This window comes from Eumetopias jubatus, unplaced genomic scaffold (assembly GCF_037043125.1).
Source record: "Eumetopias jubatus isolate StellerSeaLion01/CBP00866 unplaced genomic scaffold, mEumJub1_p1.0 scaffold_8, whole genome shotgun sequence".
NCBI lineage: Eukaryota > Metazoa > Chordata > Mammalia > Carnivora > Otariidae > Eumetopias > Eumetopias jubatus.
The window spans coordinates 110431229-110454667 of record NW_028274814.1 but is presented as its reverse complement, the minus strand read 5'-3'; the positions used below and the strand labels follow the sequence as shown (position 1 = coordinate 110454667).

Here is a 23439-nt window from a genome sequence, read left to right as displayed (position 1 = left end):
TTAGTTTAAACATAATTTTTCTTCTTACTAACCATTGAAATATGAGAGGAAGGTATATTTTCCACATTTTACAAGTGTTAATGAAGCCAGATATTTTAAAAGTTCGAGGTAAACTAGACAGAACCTAGAAATAGAAGTTCCCATGAAGTGATTTCTGTTTTTTGGGGGAAAATATTATCTTTGTGTAAAGTCTTACCAATTGTAAATTACATTCCACACTTAAATTCATGTTTCTCACCAAATCTTAGAAACGTAACATCCCAGGTCTAAAGAGTAAGCAAAGTGAGATCACTTAAGTTCAGAAAAAAATTAACAGAGTTAAATGTTTAACTCAACATAGTTACATGGGCAGAAATACATGGATTTGGTGGTTAATTGTGGTGAAAAAGAATAATTGGCAGGACACTTGGGCAAAAAATTAAATCAGCAAAAGATATATACATAAAAGCATCTTTCCTTTTTTTAAAGCATTGTTCAATAATTACTAGGTTAAACATATGAAATTGTTTCTTTTTGCAAATTATAGACTTTTGAATATCAGAAATTTCAAATGTTTCAACCTAAGAATTAGATACCACAATGTATTATTTTATTAAGAAAAAAAATCTTCTTTTCAGCAAATATTTGGCTGTTTACTAGAAATTATGCTTTGATTGAAATTTTAAAAAATTTTGGCCTTTAGAATTTTTCTTAATTGAAATGAGGGTAAATATATCTCAACATGACAGATAAGATGACTCATTTGAAATATGTCAGATCATGTTACTGCTCTATTGAAACCCTCCCTTAGTTTACCATTTTATTCAGTTTTAAAGCTTAGTTCCTTAGAATGGTCTAGAATGCCCTCATAACCAGCCTTCTCCATGTTTTTACCTTCTGGCTTAATCTGCTACCACTTCTCCTTTACTACACTGCTCTACCACATTGACCTTCTTGCTATTTCTTGAACATACCAGACACTGTCTCTCTTCCCTCAGGGATTTTCCACTGTCTATTTTTTCTGCCTACAGTGTTCTTTATTTGCATATAAGAATGTATTACATCCTTATTCCCCCTGGGACTCTGGCCACCATGGGAATAAGTCTTTCTCTTAACATCTAATATTAAGTGCATACTCAAAATTATTGAACTTACTATTTTCCTTTTCACTTAGATCTTTTCCCCCTCTATTCCACTCCTATCCATTTTATGTAATAATACTTATTTGTTTATTTGGTAATTGGTTGTCTTCACCTACTAGAATGTAAGCTCTATGAGGGCAGGGACTTGTTTTATCATTTCTATATCCTAAGATCCTAGAATGGGAACTGGTGTGTAGTTGGCACTTAACAAATAGTTGAAGAAGTGACTACACTGAAGAATAGAAAGTCTCTTCTCCAGGGGAAGTCCTGGATATCAATGTCTTGAATTTGTGGTAAAGACCTAAGAATCTAAATTCAAGGTTTTTCTCTAAAACTTTTCCATTTTGAATTTATTTTTTAAATACCTTATCTTGCTGAATAAAGCAAGATACTCTCAGTGAAAAGATAAATGAATTTGAAGAAACTGATATCAAGAATTTGTCTTTACATTCTCAACTGACAGTAATTTGAACTGGATTGGTGGGAACCTGGGTTTGGAAAATAACAATGGTGATAGTTTACAATAACTTAAAAGAAAAAAAATGAGTATTGTGTTGAGAGGGAAGGACTGGATCCAATGCATGATCAAAATGATCTAAATATAGGATACGGGAATAATTAAGAAGCTGGAGGAGAGAGTGTGTTGTCTTGTCTGGAGATATTCATTTATTTAAATAATATTTGAAGGCCTGCCACATGTCAGATACATTTCTAAGTGTCATGCGGTTTTCAATAGGCCAAAAATTCTTTCTCAAAGTTCTATTTGAAGCAGAAAAGTGAACTAGTAAATAAATTAAGAAAATAATTTTGGTTGGTGATATGACAAAAATAAAAGAAGATATAAACTAGATTCTGATGGGATAGATTGGTTAGTTCTGAAGGCCTCACCTCCCTAATCAGAATGCTAGAAGTACACAACCATGAAAGGATCAGGAGGAATGCTTGCCATGTGGAGGGAACAAAATATGCAAAGGCATTAAGACCAAAAAGACCTTGGTGTGTACAAGAACAAAGTGGAGGCTAACAGGGTTGGAACACAAGATGGAGGAGTAAAAAGAGAGACACAATTAAGGGAGATGAGATTGGATGGGTAAGCAAGATGTGGCCTATCGAAGGCCTTGTCAGTCACAGGAAGGAGGTTTGTTTTATGTCAAGTGTCATTTGAAGACTTTAAGGAGATGAGTGGCCTGATATGTTTTTAAAACAGTTTCTTGAGCTGCTATGTGGAGATTGTAATGTTTTGCCAGATTTTTAAAGTAATTTTTGAGTAATAAAATATTTCACTTATATTAATACTTTTGAATTAATACTTTTTAGAATAGAAATATGTTCTTAAATACTGGACACAATTTTACATTAAGGATTCATAATTTACCTAATATGGTTTTGTTTTTCATTGTGATTTTGAATTACCTGTTTTAATCTTTCAAAAATATCTTCCTTAGGCAGTCTATCCCTTCACTCTCCCTGACTCAGTTATTCTAATTATTTGAGGATTTGCTAAAGTGGAAAATAAAATAATCATAATTGGAAAGTCTTATTTGTGTTTAGGCTAGGTTGTTATAAAATTAAGAATTTCTCTAGTATCACTACCAGTCTCATGAAAATACTTTCAAATAAAGCCATCTTTTCCTGATCTACATAATTTATCTATTTCTTTCATCATTCTATATATATTAGTTTCCTGTAGCTGCTGTAACAAATGATCACAGATTTGGTGTTGTCAAATAACAGAAATTAATTCATTCACAGTTCTGAAGGCCAGGCATCCACAAATCATTATGGAACCAAGGTGTCAGTAGAGACAAGTTCTCTCCAAAGTGTCTAGGGGGGAATCCAACCTTACCTCTTCCAAATTCTGGTGGCTGCCAGTTTTCTTTTGATTTGGACCATATTGCTCCAATCATCAAGGACAGTATATTCAAATCTCTCTCTGCTCCTTCTTCATACCAACTTCTCTGTGTGAATTACGTATACCTCTGTATCTCATAAGGATATATATGATTGCATTTAGGGCCCAACCAGAAAATCCAGGATAATCTCTTCATCACAAAATCTTTAATTTAAACACATCTGTGAAGGCTTTTTTTTTTTTTTTTCTCCATACAAGGAAATATCCACAGGTTTCAGGCATGAGGACATGTATATATATCTTTTGGGAAGTCATTTTCTTCAGTTTACCAGACTGTGCAGTATGTCAGTATATATCTATTTTTTTGGTCCCATATAGGTAGTTTGTTTTTGTTTATTTAAAAATATTTCCTATAACTTTAATATCTTAAACAAATCAGAGGAAGAAAATTTTTGAGAGATGGGTGGATTTCCAAAGAATCTAGTTTCATTTATATGAGAAAATTAGGGACTGTGAATGACAATTTATATTAATAAATTTGAAACTCTCATAAGAAATGAATTCTTCTCATTTGAATTTGATGAAGTGTTTTGTTTTGTTTTTTTCCTGGCGTTTGTGCTGCTTGATGTTCCCAGATGTCACTGGTTCCTACTATATCTCAACTTTGCTATTCTTTCTTGGAAGTGGATTCCACTACTACTGCTAAATCACCTTGGAGTGGGGGTTAAAACATAGCCACTGCTGAGAAGCCCACTTATATTCCCTGCCCCCTCCCACTTCCAGTTACCCACTCCTCCTTGGAGTGAATCACTCCTAGTTCTGATCCCACCCATCTGCAGTAGTTTGCTTCAGTGAATATTCTGGGCTGCGATTTCAATTTATTCTTTTAAGTAGATATCATCTACTTTTTATTGTTCAGTGGGTCCAAAGTTAACTTTGTTATAAATCAAGATTGCATTTATCTTTTAACATGTATTTTTTCCTGATTTGCTATAGGAAAGGTAGTATTTTCATAAGAAAGATTCTCACAAATGTATCATAATCTTACCAAATATGAAGCATATTGTCATGTTACAAGACTTCATTCCTAATGGGATTATGCCACTCATGACTTCACATGGTCATTAACATGATAGAAAGGAAAGAAAACTAAAATATTTGGTGGTGTTATTGAAGAGTTCACTCTGGAGGAAACATTTGGGATGGATCTTGTAAAATGAAGAGGCTGAGGATGTGAGAAAAGGTTTTACAGGAATAGCTAAGAGCATGTGTCAAGACAAAAATGCGTGAAATGGCTGTGTATTCTGTAAAAGGTGAGATGTTTAATGTCTCTGGAACACAGAGTGAGGTGTAAAGTGGCAGAAGTTGAAGCTGAGGAAATGAAATCCGGTGACTTTTTAAAAATTAACTTTTTTCTGTAATTCAGTAAACAAATATCTATCAAATGCATACTATAATCCAGACAGTTCTTTCATGCTGCCTACTGCCTCACAAGTTTATATTGCTATGTCAAGACATTTGAAATTTATTACAAAGAATGAAGAAAACTAAAATATATTTTTAATTACAGAGATAAAATTCAAATTTGGTTTTTAGCAAGCTGGATTTAATGGCAGATTGAAAAATGCTTTAAAATAAAGAAAAGCCGGTGGCATAAGTAGGAGAGGCAGATACAGTCTGACCAGAGATGATAGGGTCAGAACTAAGACTGTCAGTGGAGATACAAAGTAAAGATTATTCCCTAGAGGTGTTGGTGAAAAGGAATTTCATTTCAGTTGTCTGCTAAAACTTCCTTGTATGTAGAGGTAAGTGTGGCTTAAGGATTGCACAAATCTGAAGTGTCCAGTTTGGTTATGTGGATGCAATGGAACTCCATTTACCTGGAATATATAAGAAATGGGTGATGGCGATTAAGGAGGACACTTGTGATGAGCACTGGTGATGTATGTAAGTGATGAATCATTAAATTCTACACCTGAAACTAATATTACACTGTGTGTTAATGAACTAGAATTTAAATAACAACTTAAAAAAAGGAAGCAAATGGAAAAAAAATGTTTATTTTAAATGAATTCTGGATAGGATGGTAGGCAGAATTCTAAGATGGTCCCCCAGATTTTCTACCCCTGCTTTTGTACATGCCTTGCATAATCCCAAGCACAGTGAATATGATGGATTTTATTCCTGTAATCAGGTTATAATACATGGCATAGTTGACCTATAGGGAGATTATCCAGGTGGGTCTGACCTAATCCCATTAGCCCTTTAAAAATAGTAAGTTTTTTCTGACTGTCACAGAGGAGGAAGTCACAGATTCAAAGCATGGGAAGGATTCAGTGTGCCATTGTTGACTTGAATATGAAGAAGGCCATGTGACAAGGTTCTAATTGGCCTCTAGAAGCTGAAAGTGGCCCCTGGGGTTGCAACCATCAAGGGAAAGGGGAATTCAGTCACATAGCTGCAAGGAACTGAAATTTTGCAGCAACAGGAATAAGCTTGGAAGTGGATTCTTCCACAGACCCTTCAGGGAACTCAGTCCATCCTATGTTTTGATATCAGCCTTGTGATACTTTTAGCAGAGAACCCCATTGTGCTTTGCTAGACTTCTGATCTACAGAAAATAAATAAATAAATAGGTGTGGTTTCATGCTTCAAAGTTTGTGGCATTCTGATGCACAAAAATAGAAAACAAATACAAAACTAATGCAATACATTTACAAATCAATACAAAACAATAAAAGCAAATATACAAGGCAATAACTTTCAAGTTGTATTAGAAAATCCTATGCTGTTACATAATAATAATTTGGAATTTTAATTAAGTTGAATGATTTCCTTGAAAAATCTGTAAAGCAATATCATATATAAACTATAGAAAACATGAACAGACCAGACCACTAACTGTGGAAGGAATTGAACATTGCTGAAATGTTTTTTTGTTTTTTTTTATAGAAAGTACAGAATGGATTGATTTTAGATTAACTTTTAAAGCTTTTAAAAACTTTCTGTATTCGGTATATTGAACATCTATAAAGAAAAATGGTATTCTTTTCAATCCGATTTCTGAGGCACATATGATAGAGGCAATAGACCCGGTTTCTTAAAATCAATCACACATATTATACTCTTACATTATTAAAGGCACTATCATACATGTATAAATTTAACATTTGGACTAGATGCTTAAATAATGTACATTAAATTAAAATTAAAATATATGTAAATTGCATTTAATATTTGCAAACACCTTAAGTATAATTTTAGGAAATGTATAACAGAACAATATATCTAAAGAATCAAGCAACAAGAGTATTCATAAGAAATTAAAATTTATCCTGGCACAAGTTGAGGAGGTGAGGGTGGGTAGTGATAGGTTCTGATTCTAGAGAGTGAGGTTTCAAGCACATTGTGGAAAGGTTGACATACTATGCCTAGAAGTTTGGGCTTTATCCTTCATTTAGGTAAAGAATATACAAGAGTATTTTAATCTTCAGAGTGACCTGATGAGATATATTTCTCAGAAAGATAAGTATGCTAACATTGTGGAAAATGGGGTATAGGTAGAAGAGGCTCTTGTCAGGATGATCAATTAATGTCTAGGAGAAGATGAAGTATAGAACTGAGATATGGCCATGAGGAGTGGGAATTGAGATCATATTACTGAGAAGTTTCTGATGCAGAATTGACTGGATTTGGGGAATAAAATGGACTGTATGGTAAAGGAAATAGCAAATCTGTTCAGAAAGTTTTTAGTTTATGAGAATGGGCAAATAGTTACCCCATTTGCTTGGGGAATACGAGAGACCACACAGATACAGGGTTAAGGATGATTATTAATTTTGGACTTAATGAAATTCAGGTAACTTTGTCCAGGAAAAATAAATGTATGTCAGTCAACAAAAATATGATCAGCAAGCTAATATATGCCAACATGTATCTGAAATAATCAGTGAAAATCTTAGACCATAAAATTTTACTTATACTTCTGATGACATTAATGCACAAGCTCCTGTATCCAATTAAAAAGTATAAGAAGACACTCAAGAAAAACAAAAAATACTATTTTCAGATGAGAAGATTTTAAAAGTAAATTATAAGTTTTGAAATAAAAATGTTTAAAAGTTGTATATGTATATATGTGTATAGTTGTATATGATGCAAATGAATTTGTGACTGACTTGAAGAAACATGATATTTTACCTTATATAAAGACTATCATGGTGACAAATTTTTTCAAAAGATTATGTAAGAAATAAAAAATACTTCTATTACAAAGTCCATACAGGGGACATTTTTTGAATGTCGTATCATTCAACAAGTATCTAGCATGAAAAAATAAGCTATATTATTAAATAAAATATTTTTAAAAGATTTTTATTTATTTTTTGACAGAGACAGCGAGAGAGGGAACACAAGCGGGGGAGTGGGAGAGGGAGAAGCAGGCTTCCCACTGAGCAGGGAGCCCGATGCGGGGCTCGATCCCAGGACCCTGGGATCATGACCTGAGCTGAAGGCAGACGCTTAATGACTGAGCTACCCAGGTGCCCCTAAATAAAATATTTTTGAAGAAATATATATTTACAGTCATTTTAGGACTCACTAAGAATATAAATTCCTACTTTCATATATTTAAGATGCATATAATCTTGCTAGATGAACAAAAGAAATTTTGGATTGACTCATGGCGGATATGAAACTAGCTTAGCCTAACTAGAAATGTTTTGGTAAATCATAAGCAAGGTTTAAATATCTTGTTTTGTTTTGTTTTCTAACATGTTTAAACCAATTGCCTTATAATTAAACTAAACTTACTAAGATCTGTTATTCTTCCATAGTACATTTTTGCTGGCTATTGTTATATTTTGACAAATGGCAAATGTAGAATATCAATAATTCACTATGTTCCCAGACTAAGTAATCATAATATGGGTAGATCCTAAATACTTAGAGTTGCCAATAAGGCATAAATAATAATACTTGGATCAAAATCCCCAGGCTTTTCATAGTTTATATAATGATAAAGCTTAAATTAGAGTAAATGGAAATCAGTAATGCCAAAATCTGATAAATTCTAAAAACCAATGGCTTAAATTTTCTTTAAAAAGAAGTTATAATATGTTGCAAGGAGAATGGCTAATCATCTTTGTGATATTCTTCCCCTAAATTCCTAACTCCAGTGTAATCAGGAGAAACCACCAAACAACCAAATTGAGGGACAGTCTTCAAAATTCCTGGCCATTATTCTTCAGACATGTTAAGGTTATGAATGAAAAGGAGAGGGGAAAAAATGTTATAGATGGGAAGAAACTAAGGACACCTGGTCTCCAAAATGCAACATGGCATCCTGAATTGAATCCTAGAACAAACAAAGGACATTGGTGGAAAACAGGGAAAATCTGAATAAAGTCTCTAGATCATGTCTCTGCAAACTGTGGCCCATGGGCCAGATGAGTCCGGCTGCTTAGTTGTAAAGTTTAATTAGAATCTGGCTATACCCATTTGCACCAACATGGATGGATCTAGAAAGTATAATGCTAAGCAACTAAGGCAGTCAGAAAAAGGCAAATACCATATGATTTCACTCATATGCAGAATTTAAGAAACAAAACAAATGAGCACAGGAAAAAATGAGAGAGAGGGAGAGAGAGAGAGACAGAGAAACTAAGAAACAGACTGTTAACTATAGAGAACTGATGGTTGCCAGAGGGGTAGGTGGGTGGGTGGGGGAATGGGTGAAATTGGAGATAGGGATGAAAGAGTACACTTAGGATGAAAAAACAAATGGCTACAGCCATTTGTTTATGTAAAGGCTGCTTTCAAGCTACAAGGACAAAGTTTATTACTTGGGGAAAAGACCATTTGGCCCATGAGCCTAAAACAATGACTAAGTAGCTGTTGACAGAAAAAGTTTACTTACCACTGATTTAGTTGATAGTATTATGCCAATATTAATTTCTTAGCTTTGATAAATGTATCATGGTTATGTATGATGTTAACATTAGAAGCAGCTGGGTGAGGGTATATGGGAGCACTCTATTCTTTTCAACTCTTCTGTGAATCTAAAATTACTTCAAAATAAAATGTTTAAAAAATATATAATGGTTAAGAGTTCTGGCTTTGAAGTCAGACAAAACTGGATTTATTTATTTTTAAATGACTATTTTAGAGAGAGAGAGAGCATGAGCAGGGGGAGGGGCAGAGGGAAAGAAGCAGACTCCCTGCTGAGTGGGGAGCCCTACATGGGCTTGATCCCACAACTCTGAGATCATGACCTGAGCTGAAATCAAGAGTCAGTTGCTTAACAGACTGAGCCACCCAGGTGCCTCCAGGCAAAACTGGATTTAAATCCCAGCTTTGCAGCCTATCAGCTATATGACTTTCACCTCTAGAATTTCAGTAGTAATAATATCTACTTACATAGGTTACTTGCCAATATTAAATGTAATGATGTACTTTTGGCCACAGCATATAATACACTAAATTTATGATAATTTACATGTAATGATAATAGTGTTTATCTACAATATTATAAAATATAATAACATAGGAAAATATTTTTTCCCTAAAAAAAAATAAACCCTTACAGGTCACTTATTTTCCATTTCTACTTTACAAAATGGGTTGTCTGAAATGTGTTGGGATTGGTAGCTATTTACACAGGAAGAGAGTTGTAATTTCTGGTGGAATCAAGAGGGAGTGTATCATTTTCATTTTGATAGAAGTTTCTCAGCAACTGTGCTGCCCAGAATTAATGAATTGTTCACTGAGGTTTAGACTAATTCCAGAAGAAAAAAATATAGGAAGATGTTAAAAAGTATATATATCGATCAGTGCTCAGAAGTAAATGATAACTTCAATATAAAATTCTCTAAACAGACAAAATTATCTACTTAAAATAATATAATTTTAGAACCAGTCGGATTTTTACAAATTTATTACTATAACTCCTTAAATCCTCTCATTTTTCAGACACAAGACTTATTATAGATTATGCAAACTGTCAACCTGAGACTAGAATTTGTCTCACTGCACCAGAGCATATAAGATATGAATATATTTCGGTCCATTTCTATATCAGTTAGGGAGGACGTTAGGTTTGAGGTTGGTGTTGAGGAGAATAACTACCATGACTTCCAGTGCTTTGACGAAACCTCAGATGCGAGACCTTTTGGCCAAGCATCTGCGATTTCATATTGTTGGAGCGTTCGCTGTATCCCTGGGGGTTGCAGCTTTCTGTAAGTTTGCTGTGGCTGAACTGAGAAAGAAGGCATATGCAGATTTCTACAGAAATTATGATTTCATGAAAGATTTTGAGGAGATGAAGAAGGCTGGTATCTTTCAGAGTGCAAAGTGATTTGAGAACGTAAAGAATTTCTTTGGGTTGAGTTCCATTGAAGTCTGTCACTGACCTGTGTTCTGAACTATGAAACACGAATATTGGCTTATGGAATAGTTTGTCTTGATGAATAAACAACTAACAACAACAACAAAAAGATATGAATATATTTTGTAAATTATACCTCAAACCTATGACTGTATCCCAGCATTAAAAATACAAATATTTGAAAATCTATCCTCAAATATTGTCATTTATATTATATTAACATTCTCATCATTCCATTGTATTTTTAGAAGAAAAGTTTAGGAGAACTTAACCTGTATATATATTTGATAATAAATAGCTGTCCATTGAAGACACTGTAATTTGCTCTACCAAGTACATTGAATGGTTGATAAAATAACCTCATAGGCATCTGGGAGAACTCTTTGACTTTTGAGACTAATATAGGGTAGACTGAATTACATGTCTTCTTTGAGCTTTGTTAAAACTCTAGTATTATTGCCTACAATCTACTATTCTATACACATATTTGGGAATCTTAGACTGTAGATTTTCATACTAAAACTTTTGAGAAAAATACACCAGTGCTCTCCAAAGAGGAAAGCCAATTGAAAGCTGTGCCATGAAACCCTAACCAAAGATGGCACTCTGCTATTCCAGAAGACACTAGACATGACATTCGTTCACAAAGAAGTCAGAAGAGGCCACAATGGCTTCTTAATACAGAGGCCCAGACAACCAATTACTATTAGAGCTACCACAAGTTACCATCATTTTGCTTTCTCTACATTTGAAACATTTCTCATACTATTTTGTGCACATTCTACTTCTTTGGAGATGAGCCTGAAGACACTGATATGCTATCACATGATTCTGCAAGTACAAACATCAATGCAAATCAACAAATTATTTAAAAAATGTATTCTGAATCCCATGTTCTAGTAGACACTAAGACTGTAAAGATCAACAGAATGTACTACCTCATTTCCCTGTTCATAGCAATGGATATGGATTTAATACATATCTCATTTTGTCCTTGGAAAAATCCTTTTGGTCATAGACCATAATGCCCATTTTACAGATGAAGAACAATTTAGACTTTGTTCAAGATCACTATTTTAAGTTAATGAGCTGGGATTTGCAAAGTCTAAATGATTCCAAAGCTTACACTTAAATGCACTTAAAAACTTTCTGTGCAATTATGTGATAAACGTCCCCTCAGCCCATGCAGTACTTTCTCCTGATTTACTATACTATCACTCCAGCAAACACAACACCTTTGGTAACCTAGAGCTTTTCTGTAATACTGTGTGAGAAGAGAGTCATAAAGTAAATATATTCAATTTGGGTTCTAAAGAATGTGTAGGATTACTATAAACCCTGGTATAGATCAATAAGTAAATCCATTCACATATTAATTTTACCAAACAATTATTTGTTGTCTACAACATGCCAAGGAATATTTTGTGTTCTGAGGATTCAAAAACAATAGAAAATGTAGCACCTGTGAGGGCATTTTATTTAAAAAAAAATTAATATAAATATAGCTTAAGTCAGGAAAATCTAACACTGGATCAAAGCTTTGATTAAAGGTCATCTCTTTTAAAGGATTTTATATATACCCTATTAAAGAGTTTGGATTTGATTCTATAGGATAAAAAAATAAATCAATTGAGTATATTAAGTAAGGCAGTATACAATTAGTTTATACAGTGTTCCAGTTCCATAATCATCACTGAAAAATTATGAGAAGCTAGACAAATGGGTGAAAATGGTCATTCCATACATTTCTCATTTTAGATCAGAGGGTTATCAGTGTACCCTTGCTGTGTGGATGAGAGGAAGGATTTATTGGAATGACTTAAATTTTTAAAAAAGCAAACTTTTCAAAATGTTATGAGTTTAGCCATATATTTGAGCAATGGAAACTATGTATGTGCTAGTTTATTATTAACATTTAAATACAGTTACAAATCCTCTCTGAATCCTTCATCCATTTAGGTTTCTGACCCATTTTCTTTGTTTCTCTTTACAGCAGGACTCTTCAAACATTTTTCAATAATCACTGCCCCTACTTTCTCCCTTCCTAATCTTTACATGTTTTGGGGGGCTGTCCTATCAGCAGCATCTGGTCCAGTGTTCCTCCTTGAACTATGCTTTTTCCTTTGCTTCTAGAATGCTACTAGAATTATTTCTCTCACTGTATTAACTGTTCCTTCTTCATCTCCTTTGACAGTGTTTCCTCATCTTTATGACCCATAAAGAACAAGGGATCTACTGCCTGATCTCCTCACCTCCCCTTTCTCAACTCCCCTCCTGTCCTTTCATTCTGTCTACTATACTCTTCCCTCAGAGTATCACATTCATTCATCTGCTCATTTATTATTTCAAAAAATGTACATTGAAACCTGTTGTATGCCAGGCTTTCTACAAATAAACACAGTTCTGCCCTCCTGGAGTTTATGTGCATATAGAAGAGATATTTAATAGATGAATAAATAACTAAAACAGGTAGAATGTCAGAGAGAGATAAGTTCTATGAAAAACTAAAGTTGAGAAAAGTGTAAGGAGTGTGGTGAAGGAGGCATTGCGATTTTATTTGAGGTGGCAAGGAAAGATTTAATGGAGAAGGTTACATCAGCAAAGACCTGATTGAAGACCATGAGAAGGACGTGAGCATCCCTTCCAGTAGATGTAGCAACCAAGTTTGAGGAATTTATGCTGGATCAAAGGGACACAGGTATATGAGAGTTATGAGAGTGGCATCAGATGGTGAAAAGATGTATCTAAGTATTGATTGAGTTAAAGAATCATAGGAGTTAGGGTACTAGAGAGAGGGTGTTAAAAATACAGAGATTGTAGATAAGAGCAATGCTTAAAATTGAGATTCTGGAAGGATTGCATTTATCAAAAATGACAAAGTCTAGAGAATGAGATAGAGACAAATCATATGTCATAATGCAGTATGGTAACAGAAGTGCAGCTGGGGCAGGATAGAAGATAAGATCATTGGAGGAGAGAATATCAAGGCATTGAGATGCCAGGGTATTGAATAAAGCATTTATGAGCTGAAATAAATCATTATGAGTTGAAATCTCTAAGAATTATGGCAGGATTAATATTGGAGGGAGTGACGTATTGGGTGCTAAATTCTTCAAGGACCAAGGAAGAATTGCATAGGGGTTTGTAGAAGTCTATAGCAAAGAGAGTCAGTAAGAAGGACTAGATGTGGCTGATGAGACACTCACCACAAGCACAAAAGTTAAGGTGGTGCCTAAAACCTCAGTCAACAAGATGAATGATATTTTAATGCTACATTTCACAAAAATCAAAGTAATAAGAAACCCAAATACATACAAAATATCAGAATGTTAAATTAAGACAGGATCATGGTAAGTAGGATATTAGGTTAATTTGAGATTTAAATATCATGCCTTTAGACACCACATCTATCTGAGATTTCTTCTCTGACTTATTCAAAGGTGTACTCATCTCTCTAATTTTATGTCTGTTGGGCATCTCCAACCTAAAATGGTGAAAACTTAACTGCTGATTACCACTTCATTTTTCTCTGCTCTGTTTTCAATCGTTTCCACCTCAGTGATTGGCAACTCTGTTGCTCAGGACAAAAACTACGGATTCATTACTAAATGCTTTGTTTTTTTCCCTCAGAAGCTCCTCCCATCCATCAGCAAATTCTATAATCTCTTCCCAATAAATCCAGCCAGACTTTTGACCACTTTTCAGCACTTTTACTATCACCCTAAATGATGCAAACATTATTTCTCAGTTGCATTTTTGCAATGGCTTCCCAACAGGCTTCCCTTTTTCTGCTCCAGGTTCCCTGTCAGGTACTCTCTGCCCTGCAGTTAAAGATATGATTTTTATGGAGTCAGATCAGGTCATGTGTTTGCCCAAATGTTCTAAAGTATTCTCATATCTCAGAGTAAAAGCCAAAACCTTTGCAGTCTCACATATATGGCTCCTAGTTATCTTTTCAACATCTCCTCCTATAAAGTTCTCCCTCAGTGAGTTTCAGTAGAACTGGACTCTTTACTATTCTTCCAACACATCATATAGGGCCTTTACTTTTGCTATTCCTTCTAACCTGTAATGCTCTACCCCAAATATCCATATGGCACATTACCTCACACTTACTAGGTTTCTCCTCGAGTATCACCTTATTATACTCTAATCATCTTAACTAGATAATCCAGATGAGGCAAAAATAGCATCACCCCATCACTCCCTATGCCTCATATCCCTCTCCCATTTATCTCTAAGGCCCTTGTCATAACCCCAAAAATTACATACTTATTTGTTTATTGTCTCATAAGTCCATGAGGGCATATGTGGTATGTCTGTTTTGTTCTCTGCTGAGCACAGTATCTGGAACACAGTATTTGCTCTATAAATATTTGTGAATAAATTGGTATGTAAAATAAATTACTCAATCTTTAATTTTTACCAAATATAATTAGATTGAACTTTAAACATATTTAGAATCTATATTTTAGTAGTATCACCTTTTCCTACTTTCAAATTTAAGTCAGTCAACTAAAATATTTTACACTGAAAAATGAGTATTTTGTTTTGAAATATAACACTCCTTAAAACACAGAGTAATAGAGTTAAAATCATTATCTGAAAGTAGAGTTGTAAACACCTTATGTTTAAACATTTCTTTTGTATGTTTTTTTTTCCTTTCTGATTAGAATCTGATTTCTTTTCAAAATTAAACGTTTTTTTAAAACCAGTCAAACAGGTTAGCATGAAATGCTATCCAGAATGGCCCAATTGTTTCATACCAAACTCCAAACTACATTTCAAGGAATAAATTCAGTGTTGTCTCTGAAAGCTTATCACCTAAAATTACCATACAAAATTGATCAGATACTTTTTTGCTTCAGTCAAAAAGACTCGAGGGTTTATAATCAGAATAATTTATTTTCTTATTTATATAGCCTACATTGCTTTATTTCACTTTATAAAAAGAATACAGAAAAACAGTCCTCCAAGACAAATGTTATAATGCAGTAATTTCAGAAAAAATAGGGGTATAATAGGGCTCTTTGCTTTATTTATAGGTAATACGAGTTTCTTACTATGTATTTCATTTAACATTTTAAAAATGAATGGCTTTATTTTTTTCTCTGACCTTTGCATTGAAATCTTTTTATGCTCTGAGATTTCTGTCTAATCTTAACACAGTGAGATTCGTATCATCAAGAACTCTTGTTAAATTGGTAGAAGAAAAGCACAAATGAGCAAAAAGATAACCACTTGTAGAGAAATTTTAGCACATCTTTTGTCAAATAACAAAATGTAAAACTCTCCCAAACTCCTTATGTAACATTGCAAGTCGGAGCCAACTGGTTTCTCTATAAATCAAAAACTAGGCTCACAAATAATGGTACTTAAGAAAAAAGAAAATAAAAAAGGGACATATTTACACAGGCCTGTATCCAGAGAGTGATCTTGGCTGATGTAAGAAAGCAAGGAAACTAAATTATGAAAATCATACAATCTGGATTTTCTCCTCCTCCTCCTCTTTTTTCTCCTCCTTCTACTTGTTTTTTAAACATAGAATCTACCTTACCTATTATGCCTAGGACAGACAAAATGGATGTACATACATTTCAGGAGAAAATAACCTAGGAGCACAGTACAGTTGCCAAATCACCCCATTTTAATATAGATACATTTGTCTCACTTCTGAGATTCTGCATAATTTTAAACTCAAGTAAATGAAATAGCAGCTTATCCAAAGGGTTGAATATTTTCCTATCCAAACTGAAGCTCTTTTATCATTTATATACCATATGCTGTTGTTTTTTCTTTTAAATTATAAATGCATTAGTAACTAAGTGATTCTATGGCCTGTGGTTTGGAGCCACCGTTTTTTGGTTCCCTAAAGGAATTTGACATTTTGAATGGTAGTGAATCCTGCTTTTCTCAAGGATACCTTTTCTTTGCCCCAAAGCAGGGATTATAGTTTAGAATATTTCCCTCAAGTTTTGATCACTATTCTAGAATTTGACTGATACTGAAATCAGGTATAATATTCTTCTTCATCACCCAGTAAATCTTTTTGGAAAATAAATTACACTTTACTCTGCTTTTATGTATTTCTCTTACACCCACATAAATAAAGAAAATTCATAAAGACATTTGTGTTAGGTTAACTCACAGAGATTGATAGGTGGTTTCTAGAGGTCCATGTACAGAGAGGGAAATAGCATATATTGAGTATGCATTTTGATAGATAACTATTCTAGTTGTTTTACATATGTAATAGCATTGAATTGATAAGACACCTCTATGATTAAGCAGTTATTTTTTATTTTCCTCATTTTTTGTAATAGATACCATTCTGTTTCTTTTCCATATGTGATGGCATTGGATGAATGACATCTCCATGGTTAAACAATTATTATTGTTATTCTTATCTTCATTTATTTTTAGATGAGGAGATAAAAGACTAATGTTAAAAGGGTTGGAACCAAATTTTGCCAGACTGACTCCTAGTGTAACTCAGCATCAAGTTAATTTCATTTAAAATCCCTAGATTATTGTGATCATTTGACCATTTGCTCATCTGGCAAATATTTTATTTATTTATTTATTTATTTATTTATTTAGGTTACCATGCATGTTTTATTCATTTATTTTTAAAATTTTATTATGTTGTGTTAGTATTTTCTATCTTCCATTTCCTAAGGTATGGAGGGAAATTCGAAGAGGAAGACTTCAAGGGCATGTTGAATAGTAATCATGACAACCATACAAAACACCATAATATGAAGCAAAGGTATTTGGTACCTTTGCAACCAAGATAAAAGGAATTCTTACCAACCAGACTCTCCCTGGACAAATTCATACTGAATATGACTCCCAAATTCTTTCCTTTAAGCATGTCATGTTCCTGCTCAAAACAAACAAAGACTTTAGTAGCTCAACACTGCTTACTATTCTATGCTTGGACTCCACTTACTTGTTCTGCTTTATTTCTTATCATCTTTGTAACAAATACTTTCGACCAATGGTCTTTATAATGCTTATTAGACACTCAGCAAAAGAAAAACAAATTAATATAGTCCCTCATTTGCCAATATGAGTATGGTTCCATGTATTAATTGTATATATGCACTGTTATCATTAATTATTTTGTTCACAATATGTATTTTGGGTGAAGTTAATATTAAATGTAGTTGACATAATCCATATTTCAAAAAAGTCTTATAGATAATTTTGAATATTTTGCTGTCATTTTTTAACCTTGTAAAACAGATTTGGAAAAGTCCTCTATTTCACTTTAAATTAGCAAAGTTTTCAAAAACAGTGACTACATCTTATCCTATTTAAAAGGCAAAATAATGTAGCAAGAGAATGATCCTATATTTTCATTCCAAAATTTAGCTCTATGTGACCAATTAATTCCTCCCTAAGCTATAGAAAATAACTTAAGCTTTCTGAGTGGTGCTCACTTTTCTGGTTTGTAAGTTTATTTGGAAAACTGTGTATTTGGATAATAAACTGAAAATGAGAAGAGAAAGGAGAGCTCTACAAAAAGAGTGACTGTATAAGCCATGTTTATTTTAAGAAAAAAAAAACTGTGACAAGGTCATAAATAAAATATTAAAATAGAAGGAAAGGAAATGAACAAAACAGAGCTTTGGTAAAATTAAAGAGCTAAGATAAAAAGAAAAAGTGAATATTATAATACTGAATTCTTGCCTTAGAAATCACTCATATGCATTTAGATAGCACCTTAATATTTTAAGTTTTTTTAAGTGTTCCACATCATCTAGTCCAACCTCTCTATTTTATGGTTGAAGAAACTCAAGGATAAACCGGATGTGTAGGTTGTTCCAGGTCACACTGCCAGAATTAGGTATAGAAAACTAAATCTAGATCTCCTGAGGGCCAGTTCTCTATCTTCCTGGTACACCACACTCCTTGTATAGCAAGCTCTAAGAACTGAAGTTCAGAAAAGAACACAAAATGAAGCAGGACAAAAGCCAAATAAATCAAGAAATATATAGGAAGACAAATGGAAATTTATGTAAATTAACAGTTCACAACTGGGGATGATTTTTTTCCCCAAAGGGGATATTTGGCAATTTCTGGAATCATTTTTGATTGTCACAGTTTGGGGAATAGGGATGCTATTGGAATCTAGTGAGTAGATGTCAGGGATGCTGCTAACTACCCTAAAATGCACAAAACAACCTGCAAAGCAAAGTATTATCTGACCTAAAATGTTGATAGTGCATCTGTCAAGAAACTCAAATAAAATTTTAAAATCCTAATAATTACAGAGGGAGAGCATGAGAATGAGAGAGAAAGAAAGAGAGAGAGAGAAAAAAAGAAACTAAGGAAAGCAGAGTGAAAACAATAGGGAAATGAAAATATGATAGAAATAAGAAAAGTGGATATATGTAACAAACAAGACACTGCCTAATCTTATACATGCATATGAATAATTTCCTAGGGAAAGCAGGTATCCTCACCTATTTCCAAGCATATCCATTCTTTTCTAATAGAGGATGAAGAATATTTATCTAAATAAATGAATACTTTCTTCACTGGATAGCTATGAGCAAAAATGTTAGATGTTTTACTGGAGGAAAAGGGCAACTTTAAAATGATACCTTTCATGTCAAACCTTGCCTCATAGAGAGGATGTGCACAGAGGGATGACATGTTCTTCTGAACTCTAATTATATAGGACATGTTGTCATGCCTTAACCATCAGGGTTATTTGCTGTTCGGAGATAAGAATGTTTTATTTTTCATTTTTGTGTGGTGTTTGTATCTAGGATTTGAATAATTTATTTCATTTCTTTGAGGAGAAGTAAACATGTTTTCAAGTTCAGCTTCACATCAGCTATGGCTACATGCATTTCAAAAGAACTCTTCGATTTTTGTTCAAATGTATGAAGAATCAGAAGCAAAGAGATGTATTTAAATAATTATAGAAATTATGTAGCACTTATTAAGTGATTTTGAGTTCCAGGAACCATTCTGTGTGCTTTACATAATTTATTTTGTAGTTCTTATATATGAGGTAGGAAGGATTCCTATTATACCCACTTGATACATGAGGAAACTGAGATACCTTGAGGTTAAATAACTTGACCATGGTCTCACTGAATTGTGGTGATACAGGTTAGATACAAATTCTGGCATCTGGTGCCAGAGCTCTTATTCCTAATCACCATGATATATTTTCTTTGCCAATTTTGTCTGATTTCCAGGCAATTATTATTTCTTTTTTTTTTGGTGAGAAACTTCAGGAGATCTCAATAGATAATTCCTTTTTTTTTTTTTTCATTTTGTGGATGGAGCTGATACTTTAAGTCATTTTCAGAGTTCAAAAACATATTTTTTAAATGCTTCTTTGCAAAAATATCTGGTAGGAATTTGCTGTCGATTCATGAATGAAGAGTAGAGCCTGTGGATTGATGTTAGTTAGCAAAGATACTTCCTCACTAATGTCTATCATCCCATTATTATTTAATAAAACTAACAATAATTTAATTGATGGCTCTTAAAATAGGGACAGTCAGTTAGCATAGAGCCCTCAGTGCCTGTTCCACTCGTTCATATCTTGTGCCTGGAATGTGGGACTTATGTATGGAGCCCCAGCATCTGTTTTAGACAATGAGATGACCATTACAATGAATGTCCCTTACTGAAAGTGACAAAGCAGAAAAGGAGCCTGACCCGGCTGATTACGGTTAACCATCCCGGCCATGGATTAAAACTATTAGACTTTGTTTACATGAGAGAAAAACAGACACCTTTTTATTGAAGCTATCGCTATTGCCAGGCTCTCTCTGCTACTGGCAGATGAATTCAAGTCCTAAGGCATATGCTTAAAACAATGCCTTATTACCCTTTGCTTTCAGCAGTGAATTTTTTTTCCTTTTTTTTACATAAAGGAAATAGGAAACATATGGTTTACTGAGCACATGTGTTTATCTCCTCTCCCCTTAATTCTTACTGAAATTAACAGAAAATTTCATTTAAAACAAGAGGGAGAAAGAAATATATAAGTATATGGAAAACAAGAAAGAGAGTTATGAGTGGAGCAGCATTTGTAAGAAATTTCAGCAAGGAAGTAATTAGCATAAATATGATTGAGAAACCGGACGAGTCAATGTATAGTCATGAGAAAGCTGTTGAAGAGGGGCAGCAGCTCTTCTCTGTGGGGCCCTAAAGGAACTCTGAATTCAGTGTCACCAAATACAGGAAGAGGCCCCTGTGCAAACTTCAGGGCTATTAGAACCTTCATAACCCAGAGTCGTCATTTACGACACATCTGATCTCACAGTAAATCCTGCCAGCTTCCGCTGCCAAGTGGGTACAGGTTGCAATCCGTTGCTGCCCCTTCACCACTGCCGTCATCGTCTCCTCTGAATTATTTACAGTGTGTCTCTCCTCTGCTCAAAATCCTCCATTGGCTTTGAATCGGACTCAGAGTGAAAACCAGTGTTCTCCCAGTAGCCCTCCAGGTCCTAATGATCTCACCCTTCTCTCCCACTGTGACCTAATTACTTCCAGCTGTCCCCCTGAGTCACTCCACTTAAGCCACACAGCTTCCTTACTGTTACCGGAACATGCCAGGACACTCCCACATGGAGCCTGGGCAATAACTTCTCTTCCCCTGCCTGGGACACTGTCCTATCAGGAAGCCATTTGGTTCCTTCTCTCACTTCCTTCAAGAATTTCCTTAAAGGTCTTCTTTTCTGAAAGACCTCTCTTAACTACTTTATCTGTAACTTTAATGCTATCCCCCAACTCTCCCTGTCCCCTTGCCCTATTTAATTCCTACTATTTATCACCATTCAACATACTAGGTATTTAACCTGTTTACCTAGTTAAGTGTTTGCATCTCCTCACTAGAATATAAAATCCATAAAGACAGAGGTCATTACATTTAATTTTATATTTATATCTATATATTATAAGGATGCTATATCCTTATCCTGGAGCCTGGCCCCTGGTAGCAACCAATAAGGTTTTTTTGTGAATGAAGAATGAATACTTTAGCGTTTTGGGGGCCAGCTGAAATCTTCCATCTCTCTGCTTAAATAAAGAGTCATTGAAAGTAGTTTTGTCTCTAGAATAAAGTCCTAAGTTTGTCCTCTTTAAAAAGTTGGTCCTCTTTATCTGTGAGGGAGAGAGCCCATCTGTGGATGGGCTTTGGGCTCACATAAAACAAAAAAGAATTAGTTTCTTCCACATCTCCATAATAGACATTCAGAAAAATAGAAAATGCAGTTCTACTGTAAAGTGAAATAAATGAAGCTCTCCATCCCCAGAGTAAAGTCCCTTTTACTTCAAACGTACAGAAAAGGGGCATTTTTAAAATAATGAAATCAAACTTCTAACTTAATGATCATAAATGATCCATAAGAAGAGGAGAAACAGAAATCCAATGTCAATTTCACTCAAACTAGACAAGAACTAAACTCTTCCCCACAATTCTTCCCCATCCAAAATGAATGTAAGACCCACTGTGAGTCGTGGAGGCTGACCAACTGCGCAAGAGAGAAGGTGAGAGAAAATGCTGTGGGTGTGGATTAGAGAGCCAGCAAAAGATATTTCAGATGGATAAGGAGATCATTCTGAGGTATAAAACCTTAATTTCCTGTCTGCTATAACTGAAATGGGTGCCTGCACTGGAACCATGGGTTTCCTTAGAATTGGTTTGTTACTAAAAGGCAGGGAGAATAGAGGGGCGCCTTGGTGGCTGGGTCGGTTGAGTGTTGGACTCGTGGTTTTAGCTCAGGTCATGATCCCAGGGTCATGAGATGGAGCCTGGCTTTGGGCTTGGTGCTCAGCAGGGAGTGTGCTTAAGTGTCTCTCTCCCTCTCCTGCCTCTCCCCCAATTCATGCATGCTCTCTCTCTCTCAAAATAAATAAATAAAATCTAAAAAAAAAAAAGTGGGAGAATAGAACTAAATGATAATTACACAAATGCACCATAAATGCAATGATGAGTTGGATACTTTCGTAATCAGAATATCCAGAATCAATACTCTTAGAGTAGAAAAGTAGAATTGAAGAATTGCTAAATTTCAGCAATGTTATATTTCTTCAATTCCTAATGATTTCTCTAAATTTGGAGATCTTAAAAACTGTTAAAAATTTAAGTATTAGTTTTTATTTATTATATATTTTAATGAGTTCAAAGTGTCTAAATTTAGTCAGTGGCTCATAAAAATTCCAATATCTCATTAATGTTCAAATGATCATAACAACAAAAACAACACATGCAAGAGGCAGAAGATCCATTTGAACTGTGTAGATGTGGAAATGGGGGTCTGCTGCCTTTCAAGTGTAATGGCAACAGAGCTTTCTATCTCAAGAAGCAAGTTAATGAGTCAAAACAGATCCAGCACCATTGTGTGTATCAGTGAGAATTCCCAACAGTGAGAGGCTGAATTTGGCCCACTGATTGTCTGAAAAATGGAGTATTAACAATGCACAGTACGTGCCTTTCTTATGCTCCCCTCCCAGAAGGAAAGGCACTGGCTCCTATGTTGAAATTATAACGGGAAAGTCTCACCTCCCGCAGTTCATCTTTAGAGATAATTTATATAATTTAATGGCAAAATTTCTGTCACAGAGCTATACTTCAAAAGTATTTTTAGGTTGCTGGTATCTTACTTTTAGGAGATTTGAATTTTAGGAGATTGGATACCAGTTTCCATCCTCTAGTGATTCCAGAGAACAAGGGTATGATTCAGAGGAGCAGACCAAAAATACCTTCCCTGAAATAAGTCATTACTACTATTTTCTTGAGAAATAGTAGTTCTGTACTTACTCTATGTTCCTGGGGCAGGTGGTATCAGAATGCATTTCTGATTTTGTTACGCCTTTCTAAATTTTGAAATATATAGTTCCTCTGTCATTAATACACAAATCTAAGTGGGAGAACAAAGCAAAGAATTTACCCTCTGAATGTAAAACTTTTCTTAAAAATTCTGAGTAATTTATGGGAGATGTTGGTCAAAGGGTACAAAGTTGCAGTTATATAGGATGAATAAATCTAGAGATCAAATGTACAGAACGATGACTGTAGTTAATAAAACCATATTGAATACTGAAAA

General features: G+C 34.3%; 1 pseudogene; it reads left to right on the top strand.

Moving 5' to 3' along the window:
- The first annotated feature begins 10051 nt into the window (after window positions 1-10051).
- LOC148163798 (cytochrome c oxidase subunit 6C pseudogene) lies at window positions 10052-10327 on the top strand (annotated as a pseudogene).
- Window positions 10328-23439: the final 13112 nt, after the last annotated feature.